The 18,705-nt window shown below is 40.5% G+C and overlaps 1 long non-coding RNA gene across 1 annotated transcript in view; it reads left to right on the top strand.

Annotated features, from left to right (window-relative positions):
• LOC110255513 overlaps positions 1 to 18,636 on the top strand; it is a 386,303-nt gene extending 367,667 nt beyond the window's left edge. Inside the window, exon 4 of the long non-coding RNA XR_002335934.1 lies at positions 18,172 to 18,636. This is a non-coding gene — a long non-coding RNA (uncharacterized LOC110255513). The remainder of the gene's footprint in view (positions 1 to 18,171) is intronic.

Genomic DNA, 18,705 nt, shown 5'->3' with positions numbered 1-18,705 from the left:
GACAATGCCAAATTTATTGATTGATCGATTGATTGATTTTTTAAAGTGAAAATATTCCATGCATTCGAGCAGGGTAGAGAATTTCATGAAAGCAAGGAAAATGCTTGAACTATCACTGTTTAGAATATAGAATATAACCATGATTAATTTTTAAGGGTATGCAAGGAAGGCTAGACCCCAGTAACCTTTAGAATTTGGCAGCTTACAAATGTAATTAAAGATAACTCCTTTAATTTTTTTTATTTCCTTCAGGTAACAATTGATTTGGTGCATTTTTATAACCTTTTTAAAAAACATTTCCAGCTCATAAATACCTTATGCTAAGCTTATTTATCACAGAAAAATTACCTTTCCATTTCTTCTAGTGATCTGCAAATTCTATGTGCTTTACTGAAATGAGCCATGTGATTTCCTGTGATAAAGTGAAATGTTCAAAGGTTCTCTTTGAGAATAATAATATAAAATATAAGAATAAGATATCAATAAATGTTATTACAAATTTAATAAGGGTTGGGCGCTCTGCTTAGGGCTCTCTATTCATTACCACACTCAGTCATTTCTTCAGCTCACATAAGGCTGAAACTACCCTCATTAGTGAATCTACTTAACAGGTAACTGAGACTCAGAGACCTCCCCTTAGGGAAGAAGTTAGTAGAAGGCATTGTGGCATCCAAGGTCATGGGATTCTGAATGCAGTGCTTCTAGCTGTGGCTTTGTACTGCTGTATTTGACTGGGATTGAATTCACTTCTCCCTTTATTCCCCATTATGGCTCTTGGGCCAACCATTCAACTTCTCTGTGCTTCTGTTTCTTCATCTATAGCATGTAGGTAAGAAAATACAGATGCAAAAATTGAGGACTGAAAATGTCATTTTGTATTAGTGCAGTAGTAGATTTGGAAGCTCTATGAGGATATAAAAAGAGTTCCTTGCACAGAGTAGAAAATTGATTTTGTACAAAGATTGTCAAGGCAAGCAGGTAGAATTAGGATATCAACAGGTCTCCAAATTTTTATTTCTCTTCCCTCTTTTTCACACTGTATTTGAAGGATGTTCCATAGATATGAACATCTGGAACTGTCCCTGGTTCTGATCCACAGGACTGAGCCCTAGCCATCTTTGACCCTACCAGAAGACAAACCTCAGTCTAGAAATTCAGGGACACCAAATGATCTGTCACTGTCCTATGTGAGATGCCAAAACTGATAGGAACAAGGATGTTTGATGAGTGATAGTGGAGGCAAATGTCTGTGAAGATAAATGGTGCTCAGTGAAAGGGAAGGTTTGGGAAATTCACAAATGTGACCAGTGTATACAGTAAGAGGGAACTTCTTCCTCTGTGCTTCCTGAAGATTGTAAACCTAATTCAGGTGCAGAGTATGTGAATGGGATAGGGGATGAGTGCTTAGAGGAAATTATTTTTTTAAACTCTGGGATTAGGATCTGTCCCTTCTGTGACTCCAAGTAGTCCCAGACACTCAGACACACAGACACGCAAGTGCTCAAGCAAGCATGTGTGCACACACATCACACATACACACACACACGTGCATAAGGACAGACATATACACAAAAGATGTGCTTAAACAGTGATCCTCTATTTTAAAAAAATATTTAGCAAATAAGCACGTGTACACACACACCACATATACACACACATGTGCATAAGGACAGACATATAAGCACAAAAGATGTGCTTAAGCAGTGTTCCTCTATTTTAAAAAAGTATTTAGCGAATATGGCAGAAGGAAAGGAAAATCAATAGACAACACAAGATAAAAATGAATCCTCAGTTCCTTAACAAGGAAGATGGGAAAATGCATAATACGTCGACATCAGGCTCAAGGCCAATGAGGAGGCTTGCCCCTCTGGCCTCATAAATCCTACATAACAAGATAGAGATTACCAGCCATAAAGCATTTCATTCTCACACCGTGTCATTTCCATAAATGTGGTATATGAAGAACACAATGATGAGTGCTAACTCAGATCACTGGGGAAAAGACAAATGTGTTCATAAAGGAGTTTTGTTGTCAAAGTGAGGCTTTAGAAGTTGTCTCAAAAGGACATTACAGAACTGTTTTGAAAAAATAAATACACACTTACACATGTGTATATATGAATAATTACTTGTGCTTCAGTTTTCCCCATCAGCAAGAATCTGGACTGCTGAGGAAGGAGGCCAACAGGACATGATCTTTGAGTTCACAGAAGCATGAGCTGTTCTTTTTCTTTATGTGTGTCCTAAATGATGCCACTGCTGTGCTTTATACCAGCACAGCACTGGAATACAGCTCAGGTTTGTTGGATGACTCTTGTCCAGGTCACCAAAGCCACTTCTGGGTTAATGGTGGTCTTTCTAATTAAGAGAACTTCCATCAACCTCTATACCCATGAAAAAAAGGGACACCCTTTATTTTAAAATGAAGTGAAGCCAATCTTCTAAGTCTATTATCACCTAGCGTTTTTAACCCCCTGTCTCTGCAGACAACCCCTGTTATTCCAATCTCACTCTGACTGTGTGGGAATTTCATAACTTGGGACAGTTCCTGATTCTCTCTAAACTAGAAATCCTTGGAGTATGGAGATAGCTCAGTTAAACTCCCCTGCCTCATCTCCAGAAGGCTGTTGGGTAAGCCCCATGGACAGCTGCAAAATCTTGTATATTATGCAATGAACAAGGTTTTTAATTTTTTATTACAGTATAGTTGATTTACAATGTTCTGTCAATTTCTGCTATACAGCAAAGTGACCCAGTTTTATACCCAGTTTTGTATGTAGGTATACACACACACACACACACACATTCTTTTTCTCATATTATCTTCCATCTCATTCTATCACAAAAGATGGGATATAGTTCCCTGTGCTGTACAGAAGGACCTCATTGCTTATCCATTTCTTTTTTTGAAAAAAATTTAATTTAGGAGTTCCCATGGTGGCTCAGCAGAAACTAATCTGACTAGCGTTCATGAGGATGCAGGTTCAATCCCTGGCCTTGCTCAGTGGGTTAAGGATCTGGCATTGGCATGAGCAGTGGTGTAGGTCACAGATGCAGTTCAGATCTGACATTGCTGTGGCTGTGGTGTAGGCCTGAGTCTACAGCTCCACTTCGACCACTAGCCCAGGAACCTCCATATGCCATGGGTGTGGCCCTAAAAAAGACCAAAAAAATTTTAATTTCATTTTTTTCATTTTTTCACTCTTTAAGTTTTATTGAAGTATAATTGACTAACAAGACTGTGATAATTTCTGCTGTACAACAAAGTTACCCCATCATATATATACACACACATCCATTCTCTCTCAGAATCTTTCCCCACATAGATTATCACAGAATACTGAGTAGAGTTCTCTGTGCTATACATCAGGTCCCCTTTGGACAATCATTCCATAAACTTCAGTGTGCATGTGCCAATCCCAAACACCCAGTCCATCCCTCCCACCCCTCTCACCTACCTTCTTTTGTAACCATAAGTTTTTCAAAGTCTGTGAGCTTTTTTAAGAAAGTTTTTTTTCCCCCTTGTGGGAAGCAATAGCCCTCTTTTTCCCTCCCTGAAACAAAACCCCAAAACCAACCCTGCCTTCCTACTTAATTTTTCTACCTATCTACCTAATCTATTCTCTTAATTTGAGTCCTATGGCAAAAATAGACCTTGACTGTGGGACAAAGTTTGAGCTCCCCTGTCCCCTAAGTGCCCCTTAGGATAGTTGTAACCAAACCTGGGCATCCAGGGCATTTAGCAATGGACCCAAATCCCTCTTCCTTTAAACTTGTGTTCCCTCTCTTCCCCACAACACCCACCCCAGACATCTGCCATCGCTCGTATAAACAATCCATACACAGCATGGCGATACCCATGCAACCTAGGTTCAATAAGGATTTCAGAGATGGGATTAAACACATCCTCTCATTCATTCACTCATCCACCCAAGGGTAATGTACCCTAGGCATTGTGCTGGGGGCTGGGAAGTTTCAAAGATGAAGATGCTCTGCCTCTGCCTTCATGAGCTTTCAACTCTAGTTGTGATTTGGGATTACATTATACCTGAACTTTTCATGATGGTTGCAAGGACTCATGAAAAGGGGGAAAATTCACTTAAAGGGACCACTTCTTTAAAGGAGGACAGATCAAATTGAAGGATTGGAAAATGGGAACTCTTGGGGAGAACGAGAGGAAGCACCATCAATTAGCACAGAAGGAAAAAGCTGAAGTGATGACTTAATAAGAGTATTTAAGTGTATGGAGGGTGGACTCCATCATAGACCTATCATCTATGAATTTATCTAAAACCATTTTTGAACCCAATTATGTTCTTTTAGGTTGCACTGTCTCTAGGAGTAATGAGTTCCTTTTGTAGCGTGCCTGCTGTGTGAAATAATACACCCTTTGGCTTCTGAAAGTTCTTTTAAGCTGTTAGGAACTCCCACTAATTCTGGGTTTCTAAGATTTGGTGAGGAGGTCTTTGTGTTGTAGGCCCTACTGGTGCCCTCAATGATTTTACTGGTATCTTTCACGTGCACCCTCAAGCTTCTTTTTTTTTTCTGAAAAATTTTTGTTTTCACTCGTAGAGAATACCTTGGAATTTTGTCACCAAACTAGCTGCAGAATTTCCTGAGATTTCCCTTGCTCTTTTTTTTTTTTTTTCCTTTTGTCTTTTTAGGGCCACACCCATGGCATATGGAGGTTTCCAGCTAGGGGTCTAATTGGAGCTGTAGCTGCTGGCCTATGCCAGAGCCACAGCAACACAAGATCCAAGCTGTGTCTGCAACCTACACTACAACTCACGGCAACGCCGGATCCTTAACCCGCTGAGCAAGGCAAGGGATCGAACCCGCAACCTCATAGTTCCTAGTCAGATTCACTTCTGCTGGGCCACGACGGGAACTCCGAGATTTCCCTAGCGCCATGACGGGAACTCTGAGATTTCCCTAGCTCTTACTGTGTCTTTAGGGACATGCCAAAAACAACAAATTTATCAATTAATCTAAGACACATTCCCCCACATTTTAAAATCTCTAAAATCAATATATGTCCTACAATTAGTGTTAAGAAAGCAATGTGTCAAAGTTTAATTGGCAGAATTTTTTTCCTTAGTGTCTTGAATGTCACCTTCCATTTCATGAAATGGAGTATTGAAATATTATCAGTCTCTTGGACCCATGGATAGTAAGACCCAATGGTAATACGTATGCTATGCGTCTTGTACTCCCAAGGATTTCATTTATCTGTTTGCTCAATGTTAATTCAGGTGCTTTTTTTCTCCACAACCATCTTGGTTGTCTCAAAGACCAAACCAGCCTCTCTGGGTGGTTTTTTTTTTTGCATTTTTTTATTGAAGTATAATCGATTTACAATTGTGTGCCAATTTCTACTGTATAACAAAGTGACCCAGGTATATGGGGAGGGGGGTGTTCATGTGTGTGTATATAGGTATGCATTATTTTTCTCATATCATCCCCCCATCATTGTCTATCCCAAGAGACTGGACACAGCAGGGCCTCATTGCCCATCTATTCTAAATGTAATAGCTTGCATCTACTAACCCCAAACTCCTAGCCCTTTGTTATTTATAACTTGATATAACACCCCAGACCCACCAACTTCAAAAATGTTGACCAATAAGACTGGTGAGAAAGCACCAGGAACCTGGCTTCAACTCCTAACCTAGCTCCCCAGGCAAACCCCAAAGGATCCCCTTCTCCACCTCCCCGCCATTGGTTCCATCCAGAGGGATAGAGAAAAGAACCTCTACCCTTCATTCTCCCAACTGGGTTTGAAGATAAAAGCTAAGACTATGCCAGGATGGTCCTCTTGAGTTCCGTGAGAAAAGGAATTATAGAAAACAGCATGATATCACTGTTACCATCATGTTGACCATGTCCCTTGAAATCTAAGCCATTCTGGAGAATGGATTTTCAACTAAAGTACAGCTCTGTAATCGGAGCTTAATTGGAGGCAGAGTCTGTTCAGCAAGCTTCTCTGCATGATTTGCCTTTCTAAGGCGGATTGTATTTCACTTTGCATAATGAGGAATCTTTCTATTTACTGATTATTTCCTTATATAGCTTGATCACTGAAAAAGGAGTCACCACCAAGCCCTCAAACAACTAACAAACGTGTTCCCAACTTCTGACATGCAGAGCACTTAAGACGCCTCTCTAGCTTACAGATGGAAGTCGACACACACTGTATGTCAGAGGGTGCATTTTGCCAGAAGGCAAAGTTACATTCCTTGCATTTTCTATAGAAAGCCAGAAGGAAAAGAACAGGATAATGGCTGGCATCTTGAAGGTATGAGAAAAGATGTGAAAATCCTAGGGTGGATCAATAATAGCACAACTAAGATTTGCACACCACTTTATAATTTCATATTCATTTGCTCCTCTCTTCCCCCGTGACGGAAATAAGCGAAATAGGTATTATTCACTTTGTATATGAGAAAAACAGTAATTGAGGCAGTCGACTTGCCCTAAATTGCAGTTAATAATGGGCAGAACCAAGAAGTGAGTCCAGGTGTTTTGAATCACAACCCTGGGTATTATGTTGCATCTCTGTGAAAGCTGATCATATTCTAGGCCTCACCCCAGCCCTCGTCACAGACATGGTGACATCTCCCAGTACTGTGTCCTCAGTGATTGAGACAAGGGAGCCAAAAGTTTCTGTTTCAGTTTCCTTAGGTAATTTCCTCAGTCATCCAATTTGTCTAGGTAGCAGAGGCCAGAAATGCCGCCTTTGTCCATTATTCCTATAACCTCTCCTTGCGTGTTCTCTGAATAGAACTTATCCTAATATATAGCCTTTCTATGTATTCATGTTTGTTTACTGTCTGGCTCCCCTGCAGGATGTAAAGCGCATGTCGGTATGTCCTACGCCACACTCAGGGCCCAGCCCAATGTCTGACATAAAGCAGGTGTCCAGCAAATATTTATGAAGTGAATTAATCAATAAAAGTTGCTTGACATGGTTAAGTTTCCCAGTCAACACTAAAGTTAATAGCGTGGACTTTTATAAGCCACCCATTTTACTAGGGATTTTACTTCCTTGAACAACACATCTGTGTTCAAAGTGGTCATGGTATTTTGGAGTATAACCCAGCATCTTGAATTGTACTGTCTGGAATACCATATCATCTGCGTTTAATTATACATTTACTGTATTATAAGCCTTGGTTATCTCATTACAAGTGGAGGGAAATTAAAAGGAATGCCAAATAGCACACTAGGGACCACTGTAGCAATATAGTCTAGACTTCAGAATAGCAGTGACCATATTTATGGTCATCTTCCTGGGTTCAACTATTTTCATAATTCTTGATATTAACTCAACGAACCTTCCAATCTTCGCAAACCTATGTAAGCAACCTTGGTAATGTGTTGAAAAAAAAAAAACCCTCTATTAAATGTAGCATGTATCTTGTACATTCAGCAAAGCTGGCTCTCTCCTGTGCCCATAAACCATCTCTTGTAAAACTCAGCAAAGCTTCAGGAAAAATTTCTATCCTTTCTCAATAGCATCAAGTTCCTCTGTGCAGAGATTGTGCTGCTTTGGTCGATGTGCTTGTTAAATTGACCCAGTGCTTATGTTTTAGTTAGAACTGATGGCAATGACGTAAGTCAATATTACTTATTACTGTCCCTGAACTGCTCCCAAGGATAGGAACTGCATGCATCTGTTTCCAACAGGTTGGACCAACATCAGTAGTAAGTAATAAATTATAAGCATAGGTCACCTGCCATTGACAACTATAAGCTTGCTTCCTGGATATTTGCACCAGTAATATCTCCTTCGTCCATCCTTCCAAACCACCCCCCCTTTTCAATTTTATCACATTGCTTTTAAAGAATCTTACTCATCACCCAGTAAAAAAACACAAAATTAAAATTTAACCCTATCTGCCCCCAAGAATGTGATCCCTGATGCTGAGACACTTTGGGATATATAGACATGTTTTTGCTGAAAAATGAAATGGCTTGGGGTCCACAAGTTATGTGAATAAATACGAATTTATGAATCCCCAGAAATGAAACAGTATGCCTATCTTTAGAATCACACTATGTTTGAGGAAGAGAGATCCATGATCATCCATCTAATCTAATAATCCAGTGTCCTCTCATTATGGATGAGAAAGTGGAGGCCCAGAGAATAGAAGTGGCTTGTCCGAGGTCACGTGGTTATAAACCCAGGAGTGGTGCTTCTTGATGTCCAATTCAACTTGATTTATAGATGCTGAAAGAGAGGCTCTGGCTGGGTTTTCAGACTTGTAAGTCTTTTCCTTGCTCTACTCACTGGGAGCAATATTTCTGATGTTTGTTTTTGAGTATTTGTGAGATTGTGGTTCACTGATTCCAACCTCAAAGCTGCCTGGAATTAAGACAGTCTCTGAGAACCAGAGAGGTCTTTTTTATCATCCTAGGATGTGGTTATCTGCCTGCATGGCCCTGGGCTGGTGAAGGGGGTAGTGGTGACGGTTGAGGGGAGGGAGGGAGCAAAAGGAAAATGAAGAAAGAGCAAGGCCTTTGTGGACTAAGACAAATTAACCCTTAGTGGCGGAGAATGCCTATTCCTTGTTCCAGCTGTGTTACAGGAACAGGCATGAAGAAGAATCCTTTCATTATAGCCCCTGCTTGGCCTGACTCAGGAATAAGAATGGCTTAAAAGCTAAAGCTTGCCTGTTATGTTCTAAATGGCCTTCTTCAATTTCAGTTTATTTGCAATGACTTCATTTGCTGGTCAGTGCCCCTGATTTCAAAAAGTACCTGCTCTCTATGAGGAAAAAATTCTTTTCCCGGGCATAATTTGGTTAAATCTTTAGGTCACTCTTAAGAATTTAATGAAAAATACTATCCCCCATGTTTTTAGAGAGTTATAGTAAAAATTTTAATTATTGTATTCACATGATAGGGCATCAAAAAAAATAAAATTTAGGAGTTCCCGTTGTGGTGCAATGGTTAACGAATCCGACTAGGAACCATGAGGTTGCGGGTTCGATCCCTGGCCTTGCTCAGTGGGTTGACGTTGCTATGAGCTGTGGTGTCGGTCACAGATGCGGCTCAAGCCTGCGTTCTGTGGCTGTGGTGTAGGCCAGTGGCTACAGCTCCGATTCGACCCCTAGCCTGGGAACCTCCATATGCCACGGGAGAAGCCCAAGAAAATGGCAAAAAGGCAAAATAAATAAATAAAAATAAAATAAAATTTAGTCGCTATTTAAGGATTACTCTCATTTTTAGCTTTGAGAACAGGGTGAGAGTAAAGTTTTTATGAAGGTAGGTAGATGAAGAAATTGAATAGAGATTCTTCTGCACTTTGATTCATCTCTACCTGACTCTGGTGTCTCTTATTTACCCAGAGGATTCTGTCTTCCATACTATCTGCACTTGGAATTTTAGCTCTTTTGTCTTATTCACATCTTGAGCCATTTTACAGTATAATGTGCCATTGGGTTGAGCTGTGTCCTTGGCTCTCTGAAGTTTCTTAAAATGTCAGCATCTAGTGGCTCTGAGCAGAACGCTCATCAGCGAAGAGTTAAAAGTTGGTGAAATCAACAGCCGTCAGGTCTGTCTTAGGAAAATAAGAAAATGAATTCATCACCTAAAACATTCCAAACTAGGTTTACATGGAGAAGAAAAAAAAGCATGGCCCCATTGCCAATTAGTCTGTGTATATGAAAGGGTCAGACCTTACCCAGTTCAAACCAACCCAGAATTTGCCGGAGTTACTTTGCTAGTGACGTAGGCCCAGGATGCAATGCATTGGTTCAGGGGTTGCCTTCACTGTAGTGGTGGAGACTGGCTAGTCTTTGGTGGCCCTGGACTGATCCTGATTGACATCCAATAGAGGTGGATTTTGGAGAGGAGACGTAACAAAGTGCACAAGAGCCTGGGAACTGGAATGACACTGCCTAGAGGTGAAATGTGGACCCACTCTCTGTTAGAAATGGCTTTGAATAAGTGGTTTGTGCTCCAGTTTTTCATCCATCATCCATAAGATAGGAACAATAATAGCACTAACCTCCAAAGAATGTTGAAATACGTGTAAAGCCTTAGAACAATGTCTGGCACATAGTAAGTGCTAAGAAATGCTGCACTTGTTACTAATGATAATTAGACCAAACTATCTAACAGCAATGTTGAAGAAAGAGCAAACCATGAAAATCAATCAATTTATTAGGCTTCAGGAGAACTGCTCCACGAGTACAATGGAAAAATTATTGACATAGAAATTTACTTTCAGCTGTGCTAGCTTGGGCTCATTACCTTACCTCTCTAAGAGCCAATCTCTTATCTGTCCAGGGAGTCAAAATACCTACCTCACAGCATTGTTATGAGGACTAAGTAACATCATACAGAGGAGACATTGTGCCTGTCACCTAGTGGTCAATGGATGCCATTTCCCTTCTCTTCCCCAGCCTGGCCAAAGTGAGTCAACTGGAAAAGTGCAATTTTTAATTTTTTTATTAAAGTATAGTTGATTTACAATGTTTCATCTATTTCTGATATACAGCAAAATGACTTAGTCATATATATATACATATATACATATATGTGTGTATATATATATATTATATATATATTCTGTTTTTTATACTACCTTCCATCATGTTCTAACCCAAGAGATTGACATAGTTCCCTATGCTGTACAGTAGGACCCCATTGCTTATCCATTCTAAATGTAATAGTTTGCATCTACCAACCCCAAACTCCCTGTCTGCCCCACTCCCTCCTCCCTCCTGTGGCAACTACAAGAAAAAGATATTATTCATTTAATGTATATAGTAGTAATATAATTAAGGTAGTAATTGTATAAATAAAAAAGGAATGCAATGTCTTTGAGTCAATTTTCAAAGTGAAAAGGAAAATTCATTCAATTATTCATCTAATGAATATTTATTGAGCACCACAATATGCCAGGCCCTTTGCTAGGCACTTGAGGCACTTGGGAATGGGTCCTGCTCTCTCTCTCAGAGCCTGCACTGTGCTAGAGATGGCTATTAGCCTGAGTGGACAAGTCATCCTCGCTTTGCTCTTCATGGTACAGAAGGAAACATTGCTGATTGGCATCTCATAAAAGAGAAGCTCCAAGGAAGTTTTTGTTTGAGAAGGGAGCTGCCTTTGAATTCTTGCCTCTCCTTGAACTGGAGTGCCAAGCCCTATCACAGCACAGCACCTGAGTGGTGCTTCACTCTCTGTGGAGCAAATAGAAATCTCAAGGAACTGTGTGTCACTGATTAGGCTAATTTCAGTGTTCCATCTGTCTTTCATGGCTCAAGATCCTCAGCTGGAGTTCCAGAATCCTTCAGAACTCAAGACCAAATATTGGTTCTCACTAAGAGCTTACTGGCTGATTTAGCAGAAATTTGAAAGGGTGGCTGCATGCCATCGTGCTCTGTGGAGCTGAGAATCACCAATTCTTTCCTTGGGAGCTTGTAGTTTAGCCTCCACAAAGCTCTCTCAAACCAACTGAGGAATTTATAAGAAAATCTGATCTGTGGAAAGGAGGACTGGGGTAGCATGGAAGAAGTATGAACTTGGAATTGGCTGGACCTGGAATCAGGAGACGAAAGTAGTTGGAGGTATCAACTCTGGAGTTGTACCTGCCTTATTTCCATTCTCTTATTAGCTGTGTGACTCGAGATGTTCCTGAACCATCCTGTGCCTCAGTTGCTTGCACTGAAACATGGAGATGTTAACGTGAACAACTTCATTAGGTTGCTGGAAGGACACAGTGAACCTAATTACAATCCCATTGAAATGTACTGGGAAGAGGAAGTACTTGGCTCTTCCAGGATCCTGCTGGGCAGTGCAAGTGGGGAGGGCGCTCCAGGCAGGGCAAGCCATGTGTTTACTGAGTATCTGGTATGTGTTTATGTTCTTCGCTGTATGCTGAGGAAAGAGGAGGTACAGAGAAAAATAGTAACCAAACATCTGAGTGCCAGACACCTTCTACACATTATTTAATTAAATCTTCACAACATCCTTAACATGCATTAATTTATATGGTCTACTGTTCACAGAAGAAGAAAAACAGACTCCAAAAATTTATACAGACAATAAATGGCAAAGCAATGACTGAATTGTTCCTGAAATCCATACTCCACCCACTCTTCAAAAGATGAACAAGTCTAAATCTTTCTTCCAAGGAGCTCACAGTCTAGTACAGTTTAAAAAAAAAAAAAAACTATGATTATGTAGATGGCATGAATGTCACAGAGACTCTATTGTGCAAATGGAACTTTATCTAAATTTACCTTAGTTCATAAATCTCAAATTCTAACAGTTGGAGAAATTTTAATCTTATTTACTTAAGGTGCAAAGTCACTTCTACTGTTTTTTGCCTCAAGTTTTTGGATAGTCAGTTTAGGATTTTTTTCTTCTCCCTTAATTGAAAGAAGGACTAAATTCCAAGCATTCAAATAGTTTCTGGTATTTTTTTGGCTCTGGCTCTTCCCCGATCTTGCTTATCATGATTATAAAGAAATCCACCCACCACTGTCCCCATGGCTCCTCTGCTGATGCGTCATGGCTCAAGCCCCACCCTACTATCATGACAAGTCTCCTTCAGGATGCTCACATGGATGCCCTTTTCTCACTGGGCTTTTCAGTGTATTGCAGGTCTTTGAGAAAATATTGGATTCATCAACAAGAGAGTTAATGATTGGGAGTATAAACTCTTAGCCCCCTAAGTTGTGACTCAGGGCTTCCCTGGAGAGAACTCTTCAGATGCCTACATCAAAGAGTCATTTCACTGTCCTGTCACACTTTATGTGTGTCATGAAAGTTCTCTCTTACATCTTGGTCTCCCCCATAGAGAGAGAGTCTTTGGGTCAAGGACTTTGAGTGTCTGGCATGTAGCTCAGAGAGCGACACATGCTGAGGGCTCAATAAATGTCTACTTTAAAACAATACATAAATGAATTCATGAAGACTGACGAATACTTAAAAACCAAAGATAATTTGCCAGGACACATGTTAGTGATATTTAAGAGTTCTTCTTTGATGACCTTATTTTCAATTCACTCATCTCAAATGAGAACATAGCACTAAGTTTGGGAAAATGGGTAGAAGAGCATAATTGGGGAGATTAATTGGGGAAAGAAATACTGAGATCAATATTGAGTGCTAATTATGCGTGAGACCCAATGTTAAGTCATCACTAATGCTTTGAGAAAGCTTGGCCTGTGCTGATCATGTTATGATTTAAAAAACAGCCAATGTTTTTTTATTCTCTCTTAGTTTAGACAAAATGATTTTGAACTTCTTTTTAAATACCTTTTGCTAAAACTCAAGGGAAAAGATCATGGCAGACTATTTCACCTAGGTAAGAATACAAATTTTTCAAAACATAGGGGTTAAATTTAAATCTGAATGAGATCTAGCTACAAACTAACTTGGATATGATTATTTCCAAGCTACTGAACTTTGAATCAAATTCACTAAATATTGATGAACAAAGGGTTAATCTCTAGCTGTTTTTTCTCTAATGAATTGTGACTCTGGTAAGAAATGATATCAGAGTTATCATGAGCAACAATGCTTAAACACTAAGAAAGACCAGGTAGACTATTCAGGAAAAAAGGAGAATGAAGTAATGTTTATCTGGTCCCTATTAAGAACTGGGCATCTTAAATCACCTCATTTTTATAAAAACTTAAGATGATTATTATTATACCCATTTTAGGAATGAGGAAAATAAGGCTCAAAGGGTCAATAAAATTTTCTTAGTAAGTGGTAGACCTAAGTTTTATATCTGAGGTCACCGTGTGGAGGGTTTGGACATGCTGAGCGTCACGAGAAGGGCTGAGAGCTTGTGCTACAAGAACCAGCTTGATGTTCAGAAGGCCCCATTGACAGAAAGCACAGGCAGAAACATGCCGAAGCAGACCTCAGTATCCAGAATCAGAGTTTGTGTATACTTCAAGTCTGATGAGAAGATTCAGGCTAAACACAGGAGAAGAATCTAGGTTTTATCAGCTTGGAATATAGTGCATCCAGTTACAACACACCATAGCAGCATCTCTTGCACTGAGTATTGATCCTGAGGCAGAGACCATCTGCCTCATGCCTGGTTAGAAGCTGCTTTCTTCCTATAAATAAATACGGCAGGGAGGTGGAAGAGGCCAGGGTCTAGAGATGACCCTTCTCTGAGGAGGTCTCATACCTTTCTAGGTGACACAAAAGTAAGTTTGATGATCTGTAATAGCTTTGGCATTAGAGGTGTTACTTTAGAAAAAAGCTTGCCTCCAAAATAGGAAATAAGAATTGAGAGGTCAGGGGCAGGGCAGGGCCCATGAAGCTGCCTAACCAGAGGGAGCTGAGGAGTTAGGTGAGTGGTAGAACTCTTGCCCTGGACTTGGAAGTTTCAGGGGCATTCAGTGAGGGTGTTGTATGGGGCATGATCTACCTGTCATGCACCTAACAAAAGAGATCATTTTTAAACTCTTCAGAATGCCTGGAATTTGAAGATACTCTTAGTATCACCTGTAAAAGCCAAAAACTCTTGATTCTCAAGGGTTGGTAGCTAAATAAAATGAGCTGCCAGCTTCCGTGTGAATTAGTTCTAATTTGGTGGATAGTGTTAAGATGTAGATCATTCAGTGTAGAGACAGGGGTACAGGAAAGACTACTTATGGGTCCAGATGCAGAGAGGAGCGCTCTCCTCACCCTTTCTGATGTTGAGGAGCCTTTGACTTGAGAATTACCTAGTTTTCATAAAAGACTAACTTCTCCAATTTTGTCTGGGGCTGCTTCTGAGTTTTCCCATTTGAGAAATGCGATGGTGCTACCTTTTCCTATTGCCAATAAACAGGGAGAGTACAGGGCAGGCATCCATGAGGTCATTTTTGAAGGTCACAACACATTAGCCCACAACACGCTTACCTGGTCCCTCCTCCATTTATTTAGTGATGTTAGCACGAGCCTTCCCTTAGGAGCAGCAAAGCTATCACCTGAAGAAAAACGTATCTTGGTTTGGGGGTGGGATCCAACTTGTAGTCCTGTTTCTTCCAGATCCCTGGGCCAGAGTGTTGATAGTGGTTTGACTGGAGGTGTGACGTTCTCCTCAGGCAGTGTTCACAACCACTCTCCTGCCTGATTGAACACCAGCCAGAGGCACAAGTCTCTGCTCTGGCTTTTTTTTTTTTTTTTTAACACATCTACCACAACATCAGGTTTTATTAACAGGGGAGACAGCTTTCTAATGAAATATGGCCCTTGACTTCCTTTTATATTTGGTAATATCCTGAACTCTTTATCCAAATGAAGCATAAAGCACTTACAACTGTGTTTTGCCATTGCACTGACCGAGGAATATATTCATTTGCGGTAACATGGGATTCAATGGAGTGGAAAATAAGCTCTGAAAATTGCTCTTGCCACAAAATTGTATCAATAAATAGGAAAAGCCCATTTAGATTTCACTGACCAACCTCCCCCACCCTGCAACAGAAATTAATATGGCCAAGTGGGATGTATTAAAGGTAAGAAGCAGCAGGTGCCAGAGGCTGAGCAAGCCAAGTGTCAAGGTCTGCCTGGTGTCACTAACCTGTTTGAGTGTTCACAGAGCCAACGGAGGGTGTCTTTGGGGATTTTTACTGGGGACAATGAGAGGGAGGTAGAAGCCTTTGGGGTGAAGCAGGAAGAGAAGAGCTGGAAGTTTCCACCTGTGGGGCATTGACCATGCTCTTCATGTTGGATCTCTGAGTCTGCATAGGCTGAAGCTTTTCCCCAAAGGCATCCAGCTTAAGAAAATGAAAAGTGGTACAAAATGAACATTGAACTTCTTTGAGTCAGTCTGGCTTCTCACTGTTAATTTCAATACACCATATTCTCATCATAAAATTCTAGCAGACATCTGAAAATAAACACATGGTTGATCTGAAGCATATCCATGTGGAGATGAATAAAACATCAAGTTCAGGTGTGAAGTAGTCAATTATGATGTTAAAAATTTGTGGGAAATACAAAGACTTGTGATTGATGATGTGGAAGTAAAGTTAAACTAAGAGTCAGACCTGACAGTTTCTGCATAATTTTAGGCAAACCATGTAATCTCTTGAACTCAATCACCGCATTTGTAAAATGGGCCTAATAGTGGTTACACTGCTTGCTTCTCTAAGTTGCAATCAAATGAAGTTGTGTATGTGAAAGTATTGTGACTGTGATGATCTGTAAATATTTAAGGTATGCTTATTATTCTCCACTGTCAGCCTGATGTTGAACAGTAATCATGAAGGTAAATTAGACCTCGCAGAACTACTCCTTTCTGCCACTAGAGGCATATTTTTGTAGTGAAAAAGGAAGGACCTGAGAATCCCAGCAGCTGGATTTGAATACTGCCTCTCTTGCTATAACAAGGTAAACCATCAGGCATCAAACTTAACATCTCCCCTTTGCATATCTGCAAAATAAGATGACTTACTGTGTTATCTCTAAATTTCCTTTCCAGCACGAAATTTTGTATGCCTTTGATCGTAGAGGTATCACAATGGAAACCCAGACAGTAAGCTAGGCACAAAAGAACATATGTTGGAATTTCTAAAACAGAAAATTCACAGCTCTCTTGTAATTTGGGTGTCAGAGGACAAGGTCATGGGCTAAATTTGGGGACAGTTTTTAGAAATCTGTACTCTCCAGGGTAAACTTTTCTTGAAGCAAAATTGCACTACTTGTGCTCTTATCCGAAAACTTCAGACTCCTTTTTATCTCACTTTCAAATCTTCTGTCCAATGTTACTGATGCTTGCTGGAGGTGGTAGACTCCTCTCCTTTCCAGATACCCACTGAGATTCTTAAGTCTTGGCAAAGATGTGAAAACAATGTTTTCATGGGCCCAATACCACCCTGGCAGAAGCTGGCTATACTGCTTCCTCTCCTTGCCAATAAAGGTGCCTTGAAAACCTTCTCTTTCCTGCCTGTTGAGAATAATACACAGGAGAGCATCTCTGGCCTCTTGTGTGTTGATTAAGTCTCCTCCCAGCCCCCTAAATGTTTGTCAGGAGACCCTGACAAGTGAAAGCTCCATGTAGCACTCAGCATGGCAAAACAAGGCCATCTTATCCCTCTGTGTGTTCTTGCCAGACTGCCCCTTCTGCCCCGCGGGGTTTCTGCCACTCTCATAAGTCAGAGTCTAACAGATGATCACACAGAATTGCAGCAGGTGGAACATGGAGAGAAACAGTGACTTGTAGTCTGTGTCCCTTTAGCAATGTGGGTGAAGAGAGTCTGTGCTGTGTTCCAAGGCTCCACTTGCCAGTTTATACTCTTGGAGAAAGTACAACTCCTCCATCAAACTTTGAGAAAATCTGTCAGTGCAGAGTTGGTGGTACTTAGCACAGTGTGGTAGGCAGGGTTGAGATTCCAACTCAGCTTCCTTTGTTAAACCATCTATGGTATCTCTAGAGGCAAGCCAGTTCTCCTTTGACTTATTGACCAATATGTATATTGGGGGGGAGGGAACCTTCTCTGCAAAAGCCTAAATAATGTGAACAAACTAAAACCCATTTACCCCAGCTTATCATCCCATATTTCTACCCAGAGGAGAACACTGTCAGTTAGTTTTTACATAGAACTGTGTGTTACAGGATGATAAATGGGAATGCAGCTGAGAAGTCATTGTGAACCTCCCTGCAAAATTCTTTAAGAAGCAATAGAACTGATCCTGCTACCATTGCCCTGTAAATGCCTCTTTAAGACGTATAAGAAAGGAAGTGGTGCTATGATTGGTTGGTTTAGCGAGAGAGTGCTGTGGGTTTTCCCTTCCATCTCTATGTGAAATCAGAGGCAGTCCTTTAGCCTAATCTCCAAGACAAAGGAGCAAGACTCTAAGAGAATCACTGTTATATTTTGAGGATGTCTACAAGAAGAGGAGATGGACTTTTAATTCACGGATCGGACATCTGCTCAGGGAGTAGACTTGATGATCTTTACTCAGCACCTGTTTGAGCAAAGTGAAAAGAAAATTGGATAGGCAAAAGGAAGCAGGGACATGTTGTTTGGTTTGGCAAGGATAAAGGCGTTTTCTCATGCCTCAAGTGGATTGGCAGAAGGTGGCTTTGAATACTGTTGTGGTTACTCTGACGAAGACGGTTAACTTCGAGAAGATGAGACCTTGTGGTTTGGACCACTAGGAAGGTGGGTCAGTAGAGGTCAAATCAAAGCCTTTCATCTCTTTCAGGAAGAAGTCACTTATGTTTCTCAAGAAAGATGCCTGTCAACTCAATGACCTCAGGAGCCAGACTTTGTCAACCAAGAGAAGATCTCAAAGGCACAGAAACTCTAATTCCACTTCTCTACTCCAGAATACTGGAGATGAAAGGAGACCTAGAATAGAGAATGGGAGGAGGAGAAAAAAAAAAAAGTAACAGACCTGACGTCCTCCCTACTCCAAGTTCCCCAGCCAGGGTCAAGCCGAATGAGTTGGAAAGAATGGTGTGAGATTGATGATGTAAACTGAGATGAATGTATAGGACTAAACTGGAGTGTTAATATGTGAAAGTGATCGGAAAGCTGTGGGATCTGCCCTGCGTATCATTAAGGGTTTGAAAATTGTTAGTTAGAAAGTTAGTGAAGAAATAAAGCAATTACATACTTGTATCACAATGAATTAGACTTGTCAATAAACCAGTTATGTGCAGAAGGACCTTACATTGTGTTTTTAACATTAATAATGCCATCGTGTGTATATCATACTCTAACTTGCTTTTTCTCG

Source organism: Sus scrofa, chromosome 9, assembly GCF_000003025.6.
Source record: "Sus scrofa isolate TJ Tabasco breed Duroc chromosome 9, Sscrofa11.1, whole genome shotgun sequence".
In the NCBI taxonomy this organism is placed as follows: Eukaryota; Metazoa; Chordata; class Mammalia; order Artiodactyla; family Suidae; genus Sus; species Sus scrofa.
Note: the sequence above shows the minus strand (reverse complement) of the source record. Positions and strands in the feature narration are given on the sequence as shown.